This window comes from Protopterus annectens, chromosome 3.part1 (assembly GCF_019279795.1).
Source record: "Protopterus annectens isolate FY-2018-M chromosome 3.part1, PAN1.0, whole genome shotgun sequence".
NCBI lineage: Eukaryota > Metazoa > Chordata > Ceratodontiformes > Protopteridae > Protopterus > Protopterus annectens.
The window spans coordinates 1,613,299,215-1,613,321,736 of NC_056732.1; positions in this window are offsets into that span (position 1 = coordinate 1,613,299,215).

Here is a 22,522-nt window from a genome sequence, read left to right on the forward strand (position 1 = left end):
CAGGCTGCACCTCCCACACCCCCACTACTTAAATATACCAAATCTGAGACCACACTACATTGCAGTAAACGGAAATCTCCCCTTACAGAGATTTCCATTTACACATTAGAGATTCTGAGCATTCGATATTCTCATGCCAACAATGTCAGATTCGACATTGTCAGCTTTTGAGAATATAATATAGACCCCTTTGGTTGGAGCTTTTATCCCCGAGCCTCTGATGGAAATGCACATATATCCAGTTGGACTAACTCAGTCAACAAATGTAAAATAAATAAATAAATTGTCTTTGACCAAGCATGTGTTTTATTCCTTACAGTGAAAGAAACAGCATAAAAAATATTATCTTAGTTGAAGTTAGTTTATCATTTGATCCACTGATTACAGTACTAATAGCATTGGTTCTTTTCAATTTGCACAGATGTCATATTTCTCATACATCGTGCTTGTAGTAATGATTTTTAGCAGCATAACTATCAAAATATGTGAAAACAGTGGGATTATAGTCCCAGATTTCCAAATGAAAAAAGCCATCATGTACTTTATATGTTTTTCACATCAGTCAAGAAATACCAATAATCTGGAGCTTTGAAAATAACACCCATGGAAGTATATGGGAAATGGAAACTTGCATTAGTGCAACATACTGGTTAATCATACTGCTCACTGTTTACTTATTTCCGTTATGTTTATAATGATTCACATACAAACATACCAATGAGAAGAGATGAAGTGCAACTATATACATTTAAATTTTACCCAGGTAAGTCAGCAGTCCCCAGAAACTTTTTTACCCATTCATTACAAAGGCTTATGTGCTGAAATATCCTTCTTCCCCCACCCATAGAATGCACACGTGATGAAATCAAGGTAAAGGGGATAGTCCAGCACCAGTGCTCAGAGTGCTACAGGAGTTAGAAACATACCTGGTAAAAAAAAAAAAAAAATGCGACCAGTAAAAAGTATATAGCAATTTGTATTTCCTTTGTGCTCATTGCTCTGTTTGTGTGACTCACATATACATAAGGATGGGGCATTAAGATATTGACAACAGAAGAGGGGCTATATTGCAGAGGCAAATGGTCTTCATTTGAGTCCTAGGCAAAGCATGCATTTTGTTAGTGATCTATTCCTTCATTCTGGATAAGGCAAGTGCTTCTAACTGTTACATCAGTCTGAGTTCTCATTCAGTGAATCTGTTGATGAGCTCTCTTCTTTCATCTCTTGGTCTGATTACTAACTTGGTAGTGTTGATGCCTCTGTTTTAATCACTTACTGTGTTGTTCATTAAAAAGAACATATTTGACTGATTTCAGGAAAAAAGAAATAATTCTATCTTGCTGATTTTTCACTGATTGTGAACAGTTCATCTGTGTTGAATTGACTCCTCAGAGCATAGTGCATCAAAGAGTTTTCTTTCAGATTTGGGAATGTAGCATGGAATACTTTTATCTGTGCTCAGTCTTCAAAGTATATGTTTTCATGGCTCTGTCCAACATCTTTCCAACATTTAACAACAGGGGTTTGTGTGGCAATACAACTGATCCATCACTGCAAAACTGTATGAATTCTACTCAGGATAGTCAGTTCATATATACTTTTCTACACACTGTGAATTCACTACTACCTTTGCAACCTTAAAATCTTGAGGAAGGAGAATGAATGGTTTTCCTTTACTGTCATGCCAACAGAAGTCTACCTATGGCTATGGAAAGACACTCAATTCCATCGCTGAGTCACAGAACTGGAGCATAGAATTCTTTCAGAAACACTCTGCCATGCTCCTTTGCCTTAATGAGTTATGAAAACCAGTCTAATACCAAGGATAGTCTTTAGTGGATAGCGTTGTCAGATTCAAGGATTTAGCTTCCACATGTCTGAATCAAATTGTTTCCGTTTATACTATCTTCACTTTCTCAACCACACATCTGTTTGGTTACTTTTATCTTTTTCCACACCATTGTGCAGATCATTGATGAGACTATTACTGTTAATTTAGTATATTTATGTACATAATATTAATTTTGCCTGCCTCCTGTTCCAACCTTGATTACATCACTTAACTTGGTACAGCTAGCTTATATCTATTGTTTTACACAATTTGCATCATAGATTATATAGGTTCATACGTTCATAGGATGATACTAGGCTATTGGCCCAGAGGCCCTTATAAGCCTAGCCAAGAATTTTGCCCATGTTTCCTCAAAGTGAACACCTGTTTCCCCTGTCCAGCAGGGACACAGGTGGGATCCCAGGGGTGTATTTTCTGTTTCCCATCCAGTCATCCAGGTTCCTCTTAAAGAGGGCTAGAGAGGTACTGTGCTTGACATGAGAGGGAGTCTATTCCACAGACAGGGGAGTCTTTGGGACACAAATCTATTCTGCCAACAAGTTCTATTAATGTCACAGATCAGGTCAAGGCCTTGCATGTGGGTTGCGTGAGTGGAGTTTGTCTTACGGATATGCAGCAACTCCATCAAGGCTGGGTCTGAAATGGCCCTGTATGTCAGTCACAGGTCACCTCTGAGCAGTCTGTATGAGACTGGGTAGAGGGACAGGGCTTTTAGCCTATCTGTATAGGATAGGTGTTTCAGACCCTGGATTTTCCTGGTCAGGAACCTCTGTGGTCTCTCCAACTCCTGCACGTGCTTGGCAAGGTACACGCCGAAAGGGACATTGTACTTGATAATGGGTCTGATAAGGGAGGAGTACAGGGATGTTATGACCTCCTTGTTCCTGGGTGAAATACCCTTATTTGTGAATTGAGCCATGTAGAAAGCCTTCCATACAATGGAGGCAACGTGGTGGTCAAAAGTCAGGTTGCTATCAACCTGGGTGCCCAAGTCCCTCACAACTAATTGCATGCTTAGTACATTGTTATTAATGTGATAATTAGTGGGGATGACATTTTCTCCAAAGGGGATAATGATGCATTTCTTGGCATTCAGTTTAAGTCCATGCTTCTGGCATCAGTCATTAGTTTGGATAAGGCCCTCTTGGAGGATGCTCACATCACTAGGGTTAATTTAAAACAGCTCCCAGCTTGCAGTCATCTGCAAACTTGGTCAGTCACAGACCACTTGTTTTGGCTTGCACCTCAGAAAAGTATATCCCAAACAGCAGAAGCCCCAAGACTTGATCCTTGGAGTACACCGCTTGCTGCAGGTACTATAGGTGTTACAGATATTACATCCAGTTAACAGCAAAAGGACCCAATAAGCCTATAAAGTCTGCCCCTTCATCCTAGTTTTATTCTTTACCATTTTCCACCTGTCCCATACCATCCTGAATGTTTTTGTGGATTCTATCTAAACTACCCATTCTGTAATACTGTTCCATGGGTCCATAACCCTCTATGTAGAAAAGTGCTTATGGGGATCCAGGAAATAGTTAGACCCAACAGTCTGCTGCCTATGCCTCTCCTTCTCTATGCCTTTCCTATTAAGAATGACCTCTTCGTATCCCAGTGATGGATTCTTGTGCACTAGTATTGTGTTCCCCTCTTACTCTTTTCTAGCCTCACCTGGGAGGAGTTCTAGCCTCTCTAGCTTCTGGTTATATTTCTGCTCTACCATCTCATAGATATCTCTGGTAGCTTTCTTCTAGACTCTTTCCTGTACTCTAATTTCCTTTTCCTTGTATGGCCTTCAGAACTGCAGGCAGTACTCAATGTGTTCATAGGTAAATATTGGGCTATCAATCTGCAGTCTTTTGCAGACCTAACAAATAACAAGAGGTCAAAATCAAACTCAGTACCTGTAAAGTGAAAAATGTTAACCATCATGCCAAACCTACTCCTGTGGTCTGACCAAGACCCTGTAGAGTGAAACCATTACCTCTTTCCTTTTGAAATCTGTTGGTCTGAAGATACACTTCAGTAATCTATTTCCAGTAGCCATTGTCCTCTCAAAATGCTCCTGTTGGCACACTCCAAGTGTGACCAAAGTACCCCGATTATTACTGGTGTTACTGCATAGAAGATTATGTTCTAACCAAGTCCCCAATAGAGTGGAACCATTATCTCTTTACTTCTGTAATCTGTGGCCCCATAATTGTTGTTTCTGCTGCCACTGGCCTCTTAAATTGTTCTTCGTGTTCCTGTCCAGGTGTAATCATCACTCTGGATCATTTTCCTGATTTGTTGCCATCTATTCCACTCTGCCAGCTGATAGTTCACATCCAGGTTATTTTTTTTCCCCCTAAGTGAAGTACTTTGGTTTTGTTCTTAATAAACCTCAACTCCCACCTTTCTGGCCATTTGTTCTGCCTTTCCAAATCTTTTACTACTTCCCCATGATTCTCTGTTACTAAACCTATCTTTGAATCATCAGCAAAGAAGTTGATTCTGTTCTCTGTTGATTCAGATATGTCTGAGACTAATACATTATTATTGTACCCTCGGCAGATTCTTGGTACTTCACTAATCATTTTCTTAATTTATGACATGATCTGTATCATCACAACCCTCCCTGTACTGCTGTTAACCATGAAGCTATCTAGTTCCATAGTTTTGCCTCATCTGCCAACCTTTCCAGTTTTCCTTTCATCTTCCAGTATTGGACAAGTCTATGGCTTTGAAAGTCCAAGTACACTGCTCTAACTTACATGATTCTGTCAAATTCACCCGCAAATTATTAATAAAACTGGATGTGGTTTGACTGACAGCTATTTGTGTCCAAATACCCATTTAGTTGCTGTTCTGAAGATTTTTGTCCTCTAAAAATGCTACAAGCCTTCCCCTCAGAATTCTTTGCATGGCTTTCTCTGCTGTTATGCTAACATGCCTGTAGTTTCCTAGATTTTTTTTTCAGGACACCCCTTCTTATTCAAGAGGTACCTCACTTGCTGTCTTCCTGTCATCTGGAATGTCTTCACTAGTCAATGATCTGTTGAAGGAATCTGACAACACTCTTCCCTTCATTGGATGTCTTACAACTTTGTTCTCTTCCCCAGTGTTACCTCAGTTTTTTTATTTTCTATATTATTTTACATTTATTAATCAGGTCAGAGGAGTGGTTCAAGGACTATCTTCAACCATTATCTGGACTAAGGACACACTGGGTAAAAAACTGGAAGAAGTTACTATATATAACAACAGGTTAACATAGTACACATAAATACAAACAATATGAATATACACATGTAATTTAAACTAAATGTATCTTTAAAAAAGAAGTATTCGTATTTTGTCAATCAGCACTGTAAAATATAAAGCAGACACAAACTGCATTGTAAATTTCTATTTATTAACCACAATGTAGTGCTGGACCTTGGTCGGATACAGCTCAGGAGTACTGTTTGATTAAGTAATTTGCTCATAGCTGGTAGATGCTAAAGAAATTTATCTTCTCTGGTACCTGCCAGTATGAAGAAAAGGTTTATTGCATTTCTAGATAACAGCAGTCTTTACAGTGAATGACTTAGCAAACATGGAGAATAAGCGAGTAGTGCAGCCACAAGAATGTAGTGGTCAAGAACGGCATACTAGTAGTATGATAACCATATCAACCAAAAACATCCATCCATCCATCCTCAACCCCTTTTTCCCATTTTTCACATGGGGTCAGGGTGTCACTTCAACAGTGACAATCATCTCGAGCCAAGGTTTATACCACCAGGTGGCTAGCCCTGCCACAGTAGTTCATCCATGCCACTTCCTCGCACCTATGGCCAATTGAGTGCCCAAACCACCTACTGCATGTCTTTCAGGTGTGAAACCAGAGCACCCAAAGGAAACCCACATGACCACAGAGAGGACATGCAGACTCCACACAGAAGGCACCCCAGCCAAGAATCAAACGGGAGAACCTCTTATTGGGAGGTGACAATACTAACCGCTGTACCACCGTGACCAAACAAAAACATTACGTTAATTACTAACATCCTGTTATCACTAATGCTGATACGTCAAAATGACTTCAATATAAACATATTTTAAATATTAGCGTAATGAAGCCAAGAATTGCCAATTGAAATCTATGTATGATAATGCAAAATAAATTGATTTAGCACCATGGCAAGAAGTTGTATGGACAAATGTATTAGCCTGTATCTCTGCCAGAGTTACAATACATTTTCATTTGTCAAGTGGGCTTCTTGTTTTGTCTTAAACCCTTTTTTTCTTCTTTTTTTTTGGTTTCCTCGGACCTCAGTTTTACTGGTCTGGCACCAGTGTAGGTCATAAAATACCATCTGATCTTAACAACCCAAGCACTTTGTAATATGGAAACAATACACTCACTAACAATGATTTCCTACAAGCCTTCATGCCACTAACAATCCCTCTCAACTCTCCTCTAACAATCGTCCTTCCAACCCCAAATTGATTCCACCTTTACTTTTTAAACACCTAAAATATAATGAAACAAATACTTTCTTAACAGCAGCTAGAATAACTCACTTCCTGACTCTTACCACCTGCTCACATGGTTCTTCTATTACTGTAGAGAATACTTTATTCTTTCTCACGCATATATAATCTTTGCCTCACCAAAAATATAATGCTTCTGCCATGTAAAACTGCAATAATCAAACATCTACCAAACAGCCCTACCCATCAGAATGCACCCACATTCACCCTATCTCCATACTTCCCACTCTCTGCAAATGACTTGAACAAGCAATTTTATTCAACTCTGCCAGTATATCCAAAAGAACCATGTCTTCTCCCACAAACAACATTGGTTTTGGACTAGCAAAAGGACTGTGACAGCCATCTGGACCCGCACTAAAAAAGTCTTTCGGCTTTTCCCGGTTGGGGGGTCATCACAGCGGAACTCCAGTCTGCTAATGATTGGCAGTGATTTTTTACAATGCCGAGTTGCCAGCCTGATGCCCAACCTTCAAAGAAGGCACACCCATTCATGCATGCACCTACCTGCATATCTTTAAATGTTCACATGACCATGGGGAGGACATGCAGACTCCACACAGAAGGCGCTCCAGCCGAGAATAAAATGGGAGAACCTCTTGCTGTGAGGCGACAACGCTAACAGCTGCACCATTGCGGCCACCATCTGGATCCTCACTGATGATATCTTATTCCATGCTGTTGTGGACCAAGCAAATCTTTCCTTTCCTCTCTGCTGTTGCCAGAGCAGCTGTCTGAATTAGAGTCCTTTTAGATCAGCTTGAATAGTTTCCCCATTGCCACCTCTGCCTGTAATCAAAAGATCAAATCCCACCAGCCCATCTCCAACTTCATATTACATCTCAGTATAGACTCTCTCCTTATGAGCACCACTGCATAACACTCACCAAAGAGTGATGGCTCCCAATTAAACAAAGAGTAGATGGGCTCCTCACCACACACCTATTTAAACTGTATGAAAAAAAATCAGCATACAACCTATGTACCTAACTCAAAACAATATTTGGGCATAAGATACTTCTTGGTTACTTGCCTTATTTATTGACTTGGTAGAATCCATATTCCCATTGTGCATGCTGTTGTTTACATGTTAAAGGTACACTAGCATGTGTTACTGTTTTGGTAAAATACATACTTTTGTTTATTTGTGAAAGTCTTTATTCACCTGGTCTGTGCCTGTAAATGGTCATGTTTGATTGGTGCACTACCCTGGTAAGCAAATATAAATACAGTGCAAACCTTGGGGGTTGTCGATCATCATGTTAAACCTGCTGAAGCTTAGAACACTTCTCTTACAGCAAAAAAAGAAAGCAGAGAAGTAACTGATTTCAGTTCTTACCATCTTGTCTATGGTCATTTTTAGCACAGGTTTCAAAGTTTCATTAAAGTACATCACTGACCCATCATTTTGTTGGTGGCAAACTGAAGTTCTTAATTGCCTTACCCCATCACATAAATAGAGATCCCCCATGAATGTTTCTTTGAAGATTCCTACATGAAGAAAAAGAATACAAGTGTTTTGGCTATTACTGAACCACAAAAGGAGGGGGAGTATCAATATTCGTCAAAGATACCCACACCTCTAGGTTGGTGGCACAGCATGAAGCATCAGAGACTATCCATGTGCAACTAACAGTGGGTAAAACTGCCTTCCAGTTTATAGCCTGCTACAGACCACCCTCCCAAACCCAGGAACCCCACTCAGCCTTCCTGAGAACACTGGAAAATATGAAGGTCTCTCCAAACACCATTATATTGGGCGACTTCAACTACCCTAACATAGACTGGGAGCATTACTCTAGCTCCAACACCCTAGCCCAAAGGTTCCTAGAATTTATAAACTCAATGCTATGGAACAACTTGTTGCCACTCCCACAAGAGGGGAAAACATACTGGACCTGATCATCACCAACATGGGGACTCTATACTCCAGACCAGAAGTGTATCCCTCACTGGTAAGATCAGACCATAAACTAATCTCACTAGATATTCACATCCCAACCCCAGCCCCTGCCCAGAAAACCACAGTGAAAAACTTCTCTAAAGCAAATTTCACACTCCTCAAAACTGAGGTGGAATCCTTCAAAGCCCACGGGCCTGTGGAAAATATGGCCCAGACCACAGAATCCTTTACAAACGCATTCTATGAACACCTTCAGGAATGCATGGATCATCACAATCCCAAATAAAACCAAGACCCAATCCTCCAAAGTTAGGTGTCCTGTCTGGTGGACCCCAGCCATAAACAAACTATACAATAGAAGGAGGAAGCTACTATATGATAGAGCAAAATCCCAAAAAGGGAAGGCATCTCTGATCAGTATTAGCAAAAAACTATGGGCACTCATAAAATTGTCTAAGGCCAGCTTCGAGAGAAAAATTGCACAGGACACTAAGGATAATCACAAGGCTTTCTTTAGTTATGTTAGGAACCTGGGTGGGAATTCCCAGATATGCTCAGAATTAGTCCAAATTGACAAAAAATACACCGAACCCACAGACATTGCCAACATCCTAGCTGACAGGTTCAGTGCAAACCCCCCCCCTTCCCCACCAAAAGGGCAAATATCTATCCCAGCAGAGTGCTGCCCCCTGACATGTCAGATGCTCAGGTAAGAGCCGCCCTCTCCAAAGCAAAAAACACAGCATCAATGGGACCAGACAGTGTCCCAGGCTGCATCCTACATGAACTCCAAGAAGAACAAGAGGAGATAATATACTAGACCTGATCATCACAAACATGGGGACAAAATGCTCCACACTGGAAGTATACCCCTCATTGGTGAGATCAGACCATAAATTAATCTCACTGGAAATCTACATCCCACGCCCACCCCCTGCACAGAAGACCACAGTGAAGAGTTTCGCAAAAGCCAACTTCACACTTCTTAAGACTGAAGTGGTATCATTCAAGGCCCCTGGGCCAGTGGAAACCACAACCCACACCGCTGAATCCTTTATAAATGCCTTCTACGGACACCTTCAAGAATGCATGGATCATGCAATCCCTAATAAAACCAAGACCCATTCCCACAAAGGCAGGCGTCCTGTCTGGTGGACTACAGCCATTAACAAACTTTACAACAGGAGGAGGAAGCTACTACATGACAGAGCAAAATCCCCAAAAGGGAAGGCGTCTCTGATCAGTACTAGCAAAAAACTTCGATCACTCATCAAATCATTCAAGGCCAACTTTGAGAGAAAAATCGCAAAAGACACAAAAGACAATCACAAGGCCTTTTTTAGCTATGTTAGAAACCTGGGTGGAAACTCCCAGATATGCTCAGAAATAGTCCAAAATGACACAAAATACACTGAACCCACAGATATTGCCAACATTCTGGCAGACAGGTTCAATGCAAATTTCTCCGCCCCCCCCCCCAAAGGAGAAATATCTAACCCAGCAGAGTGTAGCCTCCCTAACATCTCAGATGCCCAGGTGAGAGCCGCCCTCTCCAAAGCTAAAAACACAGCATCAATAGAACCAGACAGTGTCCCGGGCTGCGTGCTACATGAACTCCAAGAGGAACTAAACCCGCACATAAGGCGGCTGTTTAATCTTAGCCTTACTACAGGATTTGTACCCAAAGAGTGGAGTACAGCAACAGTGGTCCCACTCCACAAAGGAGGTGCTTCTACAGACCCTGGAAATTACCGCCCCATAAGCTTGATGAGCCTGGTCTGCAAAGCTATGGAAAGGATCATTATGGAACTCATAAACAAAGACATTGGGGACCTACAGACATTGGATCCTACCCAGTTCGGCTTTGTCAAAGGCAGATCCTGCCTACTGAACCTAGTCGACTTTTTTGAAACAGTCACTAAGGCCATTGATGAGGGTAAGGCAGTTCACACAGCCTACCTTGACCTTGCAAAAGCCTTCAACACAATACCCCACTCGGGTATCATTGACAAACTCACCAGCTTAAATGTAAACCCATATGTCACAAGATGGGTTGCAAACTGGCTCAAGGACAGAACCCACAAGGTCAGAATTGCTGGAGCCATGTCAGACTCTAAGCCAGTCACAAGCGGTGTCCCACAGGGCTCAGTCCTGGGACCCCTCTTGTTCGGCATTTATTTTTCCGAGGTGCAAGCAAACGTAGGAGGATTGTGGCTGACAAATTTTGCAGATGACTGCAAACTGGGCGCCATAACTGATACTCCAGTGGACACAAGCATCCTTCAGAAAGGCTTCATAGAAATGGATAATTGGTGCCAGAGCCATGGCCTTAAACTGAATGCCAAAAAATGTATAGTCATACCCTTTGGGAAAAACAAGGTACCCACAAACTACCACATAGGTGGTAATCCATTAAGTACGGAAGAGGTAATCAGGGACCTAGGGACCCAAGTCAACAGTAACCTCTCATTTGACACTCACATTGCCAGGGTGGTTAGGAAGACCTTCTATATTGCCCACCTTATCATGAAGGGATTCACATCTAGATCAAGAGACGTCATTGTGCCCCTGTACTCTTCTCTTATCAGGCCCATGATTGAGTACAATGCCCCATTAGGGATGTATCTTACCCGACACCTGCAGCAGTTAGAAAGACCCCAAAAGTTCCTCACCAAGAGGATAAAGGGTCTCAAACATATGTCATATGCTGCCCGGCTGAAGAAACTCCAGCTCTATTCAGTCGCATGCCGCCTACTCAGAGGTGATCTATGCCTGACGTACAAGGTCATGTCCAATCCAGAATTAATGGACATGCTCCACCTCAGAAAATCCAAATCCATCAGAGCTACAAGAGCAAGAGATTTGAACCTCAACACAGAAATAAATAGGACATGCTGGAGGGACAGTTTCCTAACCCAGAGGCTTCCTACACTCTGGAACAGAATCCCAGTCCATGTTAGGCAGAGCCCATCACTAACTCTCTTCAAGAGAAATCTTGACAAGTGGATGGGAGATCATAGGTTTACCCCGGGGGTCATATCTGTGTCACTACTAGACAGAGGCACAGTAAACTAAACCCTAAATGGGCATAGTATTCTCATCCCAAGGGGTGGCAAAAGCCACACACACTATGGCCGGGCTTATAAATGCCCTAGGGCAGATAGCCTAATATGAACCTATGAACTAAACCCAAACATAAACCTACTGTTCAATCTTAGCCTTACTACAGGATATGTACCCAAAGAGTGGAGTACAGCAACAGTGGTCCCTCTCCACAAAGGTGGTGCCTCAACGGATCCTGGAAACTATCGCCCCATAAGCTTGACTAGCTTGGTCTGCACAGCTATGGAAAGGATCATCATGGACCTCATAAATAAAGATATTGGGGACCTACAGACACTGGATCCTACCCAGTTCAGCTTTGTTAAGGGCAAATCCTGCCTCTTAAACCTGGTCAATTTCTTTGAAACAGTCACCAAGGCCATTGACGAGGGGAAGGTGGTCCACACAGCCTACCTGGACCTTGCAAAAGCCTTCGATACAATACCCCACTCGGGCATTATAGATAAGCTCACCAGCTTAAATATAAACCCCTATGTCACTAGATGGGTTGCAAACTGGCTCAAGGACAGAACTCACATAGTTAGAATTGCTGGAGCCATGTCAGACTCCAAACCAGTTACAAGTGGCATCCCACAAGGCTCAGTCCTGGGACATCTCTTGTTCAGTATATATTTCTCGGAGGTACAGGCTAACATGGAAGGACTGTGGCTGACCAAGTTCGCAGATGACTGCAAACTGGGCGCCATAATAGACTCTCCAGCCGACACAAGCATCCTACAAAAGAGCCTCACAGAAACAGACAACTGGTGCCAGAGCCATGGCCTCAAGCTAAACGCCAAAAAGTGTATAGTCATCCCTTTGGCAAAAACAAAGTGCGCATAAATTACCACATAGGTGGTAATCCATTAAGTATGGAAGAAGTAATTAGGGACCTGGGGACCCAAGTTGATAGCAATCTCTCATTTGACAACCACGTGGCCAAAGTGGTTAGAAAAGCATTTTATATAGCCCACCTAATCATGAAGGGATTCACATCTAGATCAAGGGAGGTCATCGTGCCTCTTTACTCATCCCTCATCAAGCCCATAATTGAGTACAATGCCCCTTTTTGGATGTACCTTACCAGACACCTGCAGCAACTGGAAAGACCCCAAAAGTACCTCACCAAGAGGATCAAAGGGCTCAAACAGATGCCATATGTTGCCCGGTTAAAGAAACTCCAGCTCTACTCAGTGGCATACCGCCTGCTCAGAGGCGATCTGTGCCTGACGTATAAAGCCATGTCCTACCTGGAATTAATGGACATGCTGCACCTCAGAAAATCAAAATCCCATCGAGCTACGCTCTCGAGACACTTGAACCTCAGCACTGAAATAAATAGGACATGCTGGAAGGAGAGATTCATAACCCAGAGGCTCCCTTCACTCTGGAATAAAATCCCAGTCCAGGTTAGGCAGAGTCCCTTATTGACTCTCTTCAAGTGAAATCTTGATGAGTGGATGGGAGATAGGTTTACCCCGGGTATCACTTCTGTGTCACTGTTAGACAGAGGCACAGTATACTAACCTCGAAAAAGAGCATAGCAAAATTCATTTAAAATGGGTGGCGAAAGCCAAACACACTCTGGCTAGGCTTATAAATGCCCTAGAGCAGATAGCCTAGTATGAACCTATGAACCTTAGCATTTGCTTTTTGCTAGGGTACAGATTCAGGAAACATAGTGGCATGGTCACTGATCGCTAGAATATATTGATATCCTTTACAAGACTTTACTAATAAACCTATAACATCCATAGTGACCCACTCAAATGGGACTTTAGTAATAGGCACAGAGTTCAGCAGACTCCTAGTCCCAGAATGTGACACTATCTTTTGAAGTTCTTGACAACTGCACATAAATTCTCAATGCCTTTCATTATATCAGGTCTATAAAATCTGACTAAATTTCTAGCTTTGTTTTGTTCATTCATAAGTGCCTTCCCAAAATATGGCTATGTGTAAAATTCATCACAAGTGTTTTAGAAGATTTTAGAACAAACTGATGATGTAATATTTCTTTTTTGTCTTTGTCCACTGTGTTCTACAAGTCACTCTAACTCAAAATATGGATAGGAATAGGGTCCACCTACTCATCTATTTTTCCTTTTACTCTGGCTGCATTTTCTCTGTTCATGATTAATGTATTGCCCTCCCACTGTGCTTTCTTAAAATTTTCATTGCTTCTTTGCAAATCTACCAAGTCAGGAACTCTTGTCAATACACTGATGTGAAGTAGAGGGTATACCTTCTTTTCCTATGAATACAGGTAGGGGGTTCTTCTTCTCCTATTACTTCATCTACAAAAGAAAGCTTATACAGTATCAGTGACTTTTTTCTGCTTTTGATTTTATCAAGACAATTTATTTTAAACAGTGGACCAATTTTTTGCTACTGTCCTCCATTTTATAAGGGATATATTCAGGATTGTGTATTACTGGCAGTGTATCAGGCTGCCCCTACACCATTTTCAATAGGGACATCTAACTATGTTCCTCCCCTCCCTCCATAATTTCCACAGTACCTTGAAATGAGGGAAGTCTTGAACCATTATGGTCAAGTTAGTAGAGAGGTAGTTAGTGCAGATGGTTAAAGGTGTAAGCTGTTTGATTTTGTAAAAGACAGTTTATGCTTGCAGAACCTAATCGGGTTCTTTTGAAAGTATCACTGAGGCCATGGATAAGAGGCATCTTGCTAAGGCTGTTGACACTATCTGCCATGCATAGATTATTGCAAACTCTCTCAACTCTACATTAACTCACACATAGTTTGCTAGATTGGCAAGTGGTTGTCTGACAGAACCCATGTTATTAATGCTCTGGGTATTTGCTATAGACAGAAAAATGTGATGGGTGGCATCTTTCAAGGCTCTGTCTTTGGTCCCCTTCTCTTTGGAAAATGTTTCTGTGACATAAAAGCCAATATCAATTGACTATGGGTAACCAAGTTTGCTGATGATTGCAATCTGAGCAGTTATCAAATCCCATTCTGATAATCAAATTCTCGAGTGAGGGCTGGACCAAACAAATGTTTCATTTTTTTTTTTTTTTTAATCGGGGATTAGTCTCGACATTAAGAAATGAAGCATAGTTTCCATTAGTAAATCTAGCATTATTTCTGCTTACTGTATAGATAAAATTCCACTCAGATTTGACACACTCTTTGGGGACTTGGGTACATGTGTTAATAACAGAGTCTCTTTTGACCACCGTGTCTCTGTCATGGTTAAGAAGTCCTTCTGCCTTGTTCAGCTTATCCTTCTTGGTATCTCCTCAAGGTTCAAAGAAAATATAAACCCATTTTATTCATCCCTTGTCATGCTGATCATTGAATATAATGGAACCTTCAGCATGTTCCTCACAAAGCACCTAAACCAGCTTGAGAGATTTCAACACTACTTCACCAAAAAAATGTCAGCACCCTTAGCTATACTGATAGAGGAAAACTTTGGCCACTTTACTCGGTGTTATATAGACTCCTGAGAGGGAATCCTTGCTTAGCTTGCTGTGCTATAAATGACCCAACACTCTTTGAACTTATTTATCAGAATAGAAAGTGGTAAAGCAAAGACTGGTTCTAAAGACCTAAACCTACCCTTCATATCAGGAGTACTAGATGGCATGACATATCCAACATATTCCCTATTTCTGGAAAAAGGTACCCTTACCTATCAGTCAGAGTGTAACTGCAGTGGTGGTGCTGCGGTAGCGTTGTCGCCTCACAGTTAGACGTTGCCTGTTCAATTCTCAGTTAAAGCATCTACTGTGTGACGACATTCATGAATGGGCGTTCCTTCATTGAAGGTTGTGCGTTAGGCCTGGCAAGCCAGCATGTAAAACTCTACTGCCAATCATTAGTGGACCGAAGTTCTGCTGTGGTGACCCCTAACCGAGAAATGCTAAAAGACACACACACACACACACACACACACACACACACACACACACACACACACACACACACACCTATCAGTCAGAGTACTTCTTTAGCAGCCAGCAAAACCAGTCTGGATGATTGGATGGGTGATCACAAATTTTCACCAGTGATATGTGAAGAAAGCCTTCTTAATGGGGGGCACTGCTAGTCTCCCATCAGTATTGTGTGATGTTGTTAATCTTCTTGATGTACTGCTTTGGCCATAAGCTTAGTAATATCCTACAAACCTATAATCCTATAATAAGCTGCTCCCTAAATCCAGAGTACATCAATTTATTCCTTCCACTTCTGTTTGCCTATTGTATGACTCTGAGCAAGTCACTTAACTAGGCTGCGTACCCAGGCTACTTTCAAAAGGAACAACTGTGTCCAAAATAAACAGGTATACAAAAAAGTTGTGTATTAAATTAGGTAGCAGAGCTAAAATATGTAGCATTTTTATCCAAAAGAAATGTAATTTCTATGTGTTTTATAGGTTATACCTTCCTGTTTCTATGAACACGTGTTACATCTATCTTCCTTTTATCATTTGTTTTATGTCTGCAGAGATAAAGTCTCTTAACACATGTGACCATGCTCTTAGAATCTAATAGCACATTTATTTCCTTTTTGCCCCCTAATACTGTGCATCTGGCTACTTTAGTAGTACACAGACAGTACGTTGAGTTGAGTTGAGTACTCTAGCAATCACTTTTTTACATTCTGTTTGCACACTTTCATTATCAGCATGTTAGTTAGAAATTACATTTTTATAGGTATAGCATTTACATTTTCATTGTGAACACAATGGCACAAAAATTTGCATATAGTATCTTTATTACTAAATACACAATTTTTAGCAATTATACTCTTTTCTCACATATTAAACACACTAGTGTAGTTGCTGATAGATTTTATGAATGTACAGACAATTATAGACTTTTAGTTACAAGCTTACATTGCTCAGTTTTTAAACAGCATTTCATTTGCTAGTAACCTTTCAATTAGCACAGTCTATCTGTCAGTACTCTTAATGTCATTCTAAGCAGCAACCTTACATAAATTACTTGGGAGCTTCTCATTTGATCTTAACTGCTATAATATCTATCATTTTAACCTTACTGCTCAGTTCCGATAATAAGCATATGTTTAAAATATGCTCCAAATTAGACATTTATACCCTTTCTGCTTTATCTGAATTAAAGTTCCAGTTATGAAATGTTACTGCTTGTGTTTCAGAAGACATACCAGGTCTAGCTAGTGGTTATTTTTTTAACTTTTAATAGTCTATATAATCAGTACCTTCTGTGTGTAAATATTCTTTATCGATTCCTTTGTAACTTCAGAAGACATTTCAGCCCAGTCAGACTGAACCCACATGTTTCAATGTTGCTGTCTTTACTTAGTTTCTTTAGTGGTAAGGCTGTCTTTGAGGCAGTCAGTGTAGAGGCTATCATAGTAATATGCTCCTAGAGCCATCTGTCCATCCATTTAACCATAACACCTTTTTCTCATTTTTGCACATAGAGTTGGGGTGTCACTTCAACAGTAACAATCATGTAGCACCAGTGTTCACATGGGGCAATGGCCAGCTGTGAAACAATTGAACTTTCCTACCAAACATACAAACTCAAAGCTATGGCCAGTTTAGAGTGATTAGTTCACCAACTACCTGTCTTTGGAATGTGGGAGGAAACAGTCTGCTCCGAGACATTAATCAAATATTTATTGCAAGCCTCAGTCTTCTCCTGAAGGGTTAGCATGTGTTACATCACATTGGTGTTAGTCTGTGCAAGAATCTCACTTCTCTCACAAATCAAATGCAGTTCTGTCTCTTTCTTGCTCTCCCTCTCTCTCTTTCCTTCTAGATGTGGCAGTTAACTTCTAATGTTTGTGTACTCACAGGCTGTGATGCAATAATGGAAAATTAGTTTAAGTGCAGTTTATATATACATATATGGGTCTATATTACAAGACCAAAGATGCATTCTTTTGAATGTGTCTTGGACGAATATATAAGGCTGAAAATGCAAACTATCGAAGCGGCTGTTAAGCAAATTCTTTCCCTGGGAAAGAATTTACTTGGCTGCTTCGTTACTTTGCCATTTTCGGCATTTAAGTAGGGGGGTGTGGGGGTGAAGTCCCCCACTTAATGTAATGTTTGAAATTGTTTTTTATTTTTTATTTTTTTTTGTTGGAACAGTGATTTTTTTTCCCTTGGAAAAAAAATTGCTGTTCTGACACTTCAACATTGTAAGCTTTCGCTTACATAGGGTCAGTTAATCACAGTTCGCTTTTTTAAGCGTTCGGTGATCTAATATAGACCCTACACACACACATATATATATATATATATATATATATATATATATATATATATATATATGTGTGTGTGTGTGTGTGTGTGTGTGTGTATGTGTATGGATATATATAGATAGGTATATATATATATTTTTCCTTCTTTTCTTTTTTTTTTTTTAGAAAGAACCCGATTGCTGGTGGTAAGAGCTGTTGCCAGAAGTGACTGTTTTTGTGATTATAGAAATTTGATTCAGAGACATGTTACCTGCAGTTGTTAGCATTATTGTCTAACTTGCATGTCTCTGAATTGCCTGTAATTACCACAGGTGTAAAATAGCAATTTTCTGCACCCTTTTAAGGCCCATGCACATCATATTGGCACTGGTACCCCACTATTCAATCTTCCTGCAAAATATATGTGCAAATGTGCACCTGAGGCCATGCATCCCTCTGTATACACTCATGCACAGTGCCCCCAACACTTCCACTAAATCCTCAGCACTAAACTAATGCAATCTCATCCATTGGAAGCAGTTTGTGAATCCAAGCTTTTGACTGCGTTCATTAATATGTAAGGCTGAGGTAACTTACACAGCCATGCAAAACTCTGAATTGCTCAGCTGTCTAAATTAATTAATGCAGGTATTTCCAAAGGGAGAGTACATGGTTCATTAGCTTTGCAGTAGGCCATAGATATAGCCCACAGTGGTGCTGTATCACTTTGTGGCTGTGGTAGGGCTGTCTCTGAATCAAAAATCATTAGTACAAGGAGTAAAACAGGCTTATGCCTCATGGTAAATGTTTTGAATTCTTCTCTTGAAAACTTATGTCATAATGCATTTCCCAGAAGCCCCTTAGGTACAATACAAAGAAGCTACCAGGCTTTATACTCTAGCTTGATACCTCTGGTATTTGCAAAAAACTGCACTGCCAATAAACTGTCTATAACAAAATATCAGATGAACACTTTTGTGAATCTGCTTTTGTTTCAGCAAGATCACTTTGCAGACCATAAAATAGAAAAGTTAAATAAAAACATATCTTTTAATGTACTTAATCAGCGTCCTTATACTGAAAATGTCTTATGGTGCTAGAAAGAGAAAAGAAAATGAATTATTTATTACTTACATGCTTTTTCTTTACTTTTTCAAAAACAAAATTAAAGCTATTAATAATGTATGCTTAACAACTCAGAATAAATGAGTTTGGTAAGGAAGCACATCTGTTTGTCAGATTGTTAGATGCTAGGTGCCTTTCTCAATACAAAATTAATCTGTGAACTAGTAATTTATACATCAAAGTAGATCTGAATGGTTAAACTACTTGTTTTTCTTCTTCTAAGCTGTTTTCCATGCTAAACAATAAAAAATAAAGATTAATAGTTTTGCACATCTTCTTAGGGAAATAAGTACATTAAGGAGTAATCACAAAGCTGTGGCAAGCATGATAAATGAAAGAATGGGCTTTTAAATGCCTAATTCATTTTTGTGCATTAATAAATTTATGTTATTCCTTCCAAAACCTCATATATATATATATATATATATATATATATATATATATATATATATATATATATATATATATATAGATAGATGGATAGATAGATTGGATAGATACATAGATAGATATAGATTTATACATAAAACTAAGAACTGCAAACAATAATTATTTGTTGCTTTTTCCAGAAAAAAATATGTACCTGATAGCTGAAATATTAATAAAAGCATTACATTTTGCTAAACAAGTCATAGAATGAGTATGATTCATTCTTCTATAGTCACTCCAAAATACTAAGATTTAGGAATTTGCTGGCAAGCAGTCCTAAACCTTAAATCAAGTCTCAGCACTGCATTGCCAATCTTCAATGATAAATCAGGTAAAAACATGTTTGCAGACTACCATCATCTTTGTTGCCTAATCTGAGAGACTTTCAGTCTGTGATATCAGTAACTCATCCTGTCATAGTGTTTATACTGTTTTTGAAAAAGAAACCACTTTAAAGCAAAGCAAAACTTTATTGTCATTTAACCATACCAAGTACAGCTGAACAAAGTTACGTTCCTCCAAGCTCATGCACAATAACATAACACCACAACACAACTACATGTAATAGTAAACAGCAATAACACAACAGTCAAAGAGCCAACCAAAGATCAGAAAACATGCACGATACATCCGCCGCCTTCACCATGTATCCCCATCAACATTATATTTCCATCAGTCCATTATCTTGTCACCAATGACCATCCAACCCCCACTACCTGCAGTCAACCGCCACTACCTGCAGTCCCAACCATCCATAGCATCCTCCTGTCCAATACTCTTCCTTCTGACCCTCTCCAACCACAGTCTATCAATCACCTCTAGCTGCAGGCCTGACTGGGCTTACTGGCCACACCATCTCCAGCAACCACAAAACATCTTTCCTCTCTACACCATAGTCCACCACCCAGACTATCTCTTTCTCCATATTCCATCACTCTAACCCACTGCCACATTCAAGGAGTCCCATTTTCAAAAAACAAGCCAAAATTCAATTTCCCACACTCTGCATTAACTTGATCACCATTGCAGGCCCCAACTTCCACTGCTCCACATTATTTTATCAGAAAAACAGGCAAAACAGACACTACTACACATTTTGACACCACCAACATTTTCACCAGAATGTCCCTTCACTAGACAACAAAAGTGGACTCACCCCGATGAAAAATTCACATGGCACGACACGAAAACAAAAAGTGCATATCGGGAGCTGGAGAGGCCGCTGCCAAGATGATTTTCTAGTTCAATACTATTTCTTAGCACTTTGGTAGAATGCAAATAATTTACTGATTAGTACACATCTTATGGTAGTATTTTGCACATCTTATTTTTATCAGGTAGATCTGCTTTGTGGTATATAGGGATGGAGCCTTGACTAAAATCCAGATGACCTGAATTTGATTAGTACCCTGGGCCTTGGAGGAGTACGCAGGAGTGATGTGAAATGATGGGCCCTTTCTGACTTACCCATCCTGATGGAAGGTTGTGTGTGTGTGTGGGGGGGGGGAGCATGTGTGTGTGTGTGTATGTCAGGGATATGCATCCTCTGCCTGATTCCTTTCAAGTGGAGATCAAGAAATCTAGTGAGAACAGTCAACTTTTTAGAATTGTAGTATTAAAAGGGAACATGAATAAGATAATGAATTCTCCACTTTGCACACATTTCACATAACACCTTAAATCCACTGTTTATGCATGTGGGGGGAAGCTACATCCATATCGTAAAAAGCTAATCTGACCAGAATAGCATCTTTTCACCAGTGGACCCCCCCCAGCAATAGCTATGAACAGCAAGTACAGGGAAACAAACTAGCTAATGGGTCAGTGGGAAAGGTTGGATGGCTGGGCAAGAAGGACTCCAAAAGAAAAAAAAAATCAGATGGAATTTCCTTGCCTACATCATCCTCCTGCTGTTACACAATGACCCAGTTTCTCTATACTTTGACTTTTGAGTAAGGAAGTCCGATAGGATTAAAGGATGAAGTATTGCAGTGGATCCATGATGTCTCTCTTACCCACCTGAGCTCATAACACAAAAGCTCAGCAACGATCTCATAAAGTAGCAGTTCTACTGCCCATGTTGTCATAACACAGATGGAAACTAGGGGAGGAAGCCTCTATACTTCACATACAAACTTTACTTATTTATTTTCACTCCATGGACACAGCACCTCTAAGAAAGAGCATCACTGATAGGCAGAATAAAACTGATATTACTCTTTCTCCAATAATATTCAGGATCATATTATCTGCTAAACATTTACATGTAAATCGCTATGATCTCATTCTTAAGTGTAGACCACAAGAAACTCTCAACTCAAGCTGTTCCCCTTGAGTGACTGAGATTCAAGCTTCGATGATCTGCACATCCCTTACATGATATGACCTATTGTTAGAGTGATAATATAGTGCTAATAGTAAAATGGTCTGACATGTTTGTTCTTCATTACTACTTTTACTTTTTTAATGGGTGGCATAAGTGGTCTAAAGTTACAAAGAAATTTACTCTAGACCACATTTCTACCTTCTTCAACAATCGAGCCCAACTGTTGCATGTCTTCACAATCTTTCCATCTTTCTCGTAACTATTCTCATTTCACCTTATCTTCTTCCTGTCTCCCCCAAATGTAGTTTACCAAGTCTTTACCAAGTCTTCTTGCGGTTTCATGCACATGTGACTGAATTACCGTAATCCACTCTCTTTGACATTCTCTGCAATTAGGGATATTTTCACTTCCACTCTGAAGTCGTCAGTGTTTCTGAATGTCCCACTGTGTGCATTCGACTACCCATCTCAAGAATTTATTATCTTAGTGGAGCTTCTTTATCTGATCCATTTTCTTGTCCAGGTTTTTGTGTCATACAGAAGCACTGGTCAAACCACTCTTTTGCATAACTTATTTTTCAGCTTTGTAAGCATGCATCTTTTACACGCTACCCCATGCACATTGTTCTAGATGGCTACAACAGCGGGTTTCCCTTGTCCCCAACCCTACCTACGTGATACCTGAAGCTGTTAACCTGTTCACTATTTTCCCTTCTCTCTCAGTTTTCACCTTCTTCTGATGTCCTCCATTTGCTGCCATGACCACTGTTTTGTCTGTACTCAGTTTTCAGTAAATGATACAGAAACGGAATGCAAAACTGAAAGCATGTGGGATGCAACTGAGTACACATAATTCAATCGTAATAGCAGTAAATCGGGAAAATCAAAAAAATCTGAAAATTAAGGTAGATGTGAACATAGTGGTACAGTTCTAATATGCATATATTTTACATGTATATAGGAATTTATGTACTATATGTATGTTTACACTGTATTTTCTGCATATTTTAGCTTCCATTTTGTATATACTATTTTTTTTGCTCTCTCAATGTACTCTTAC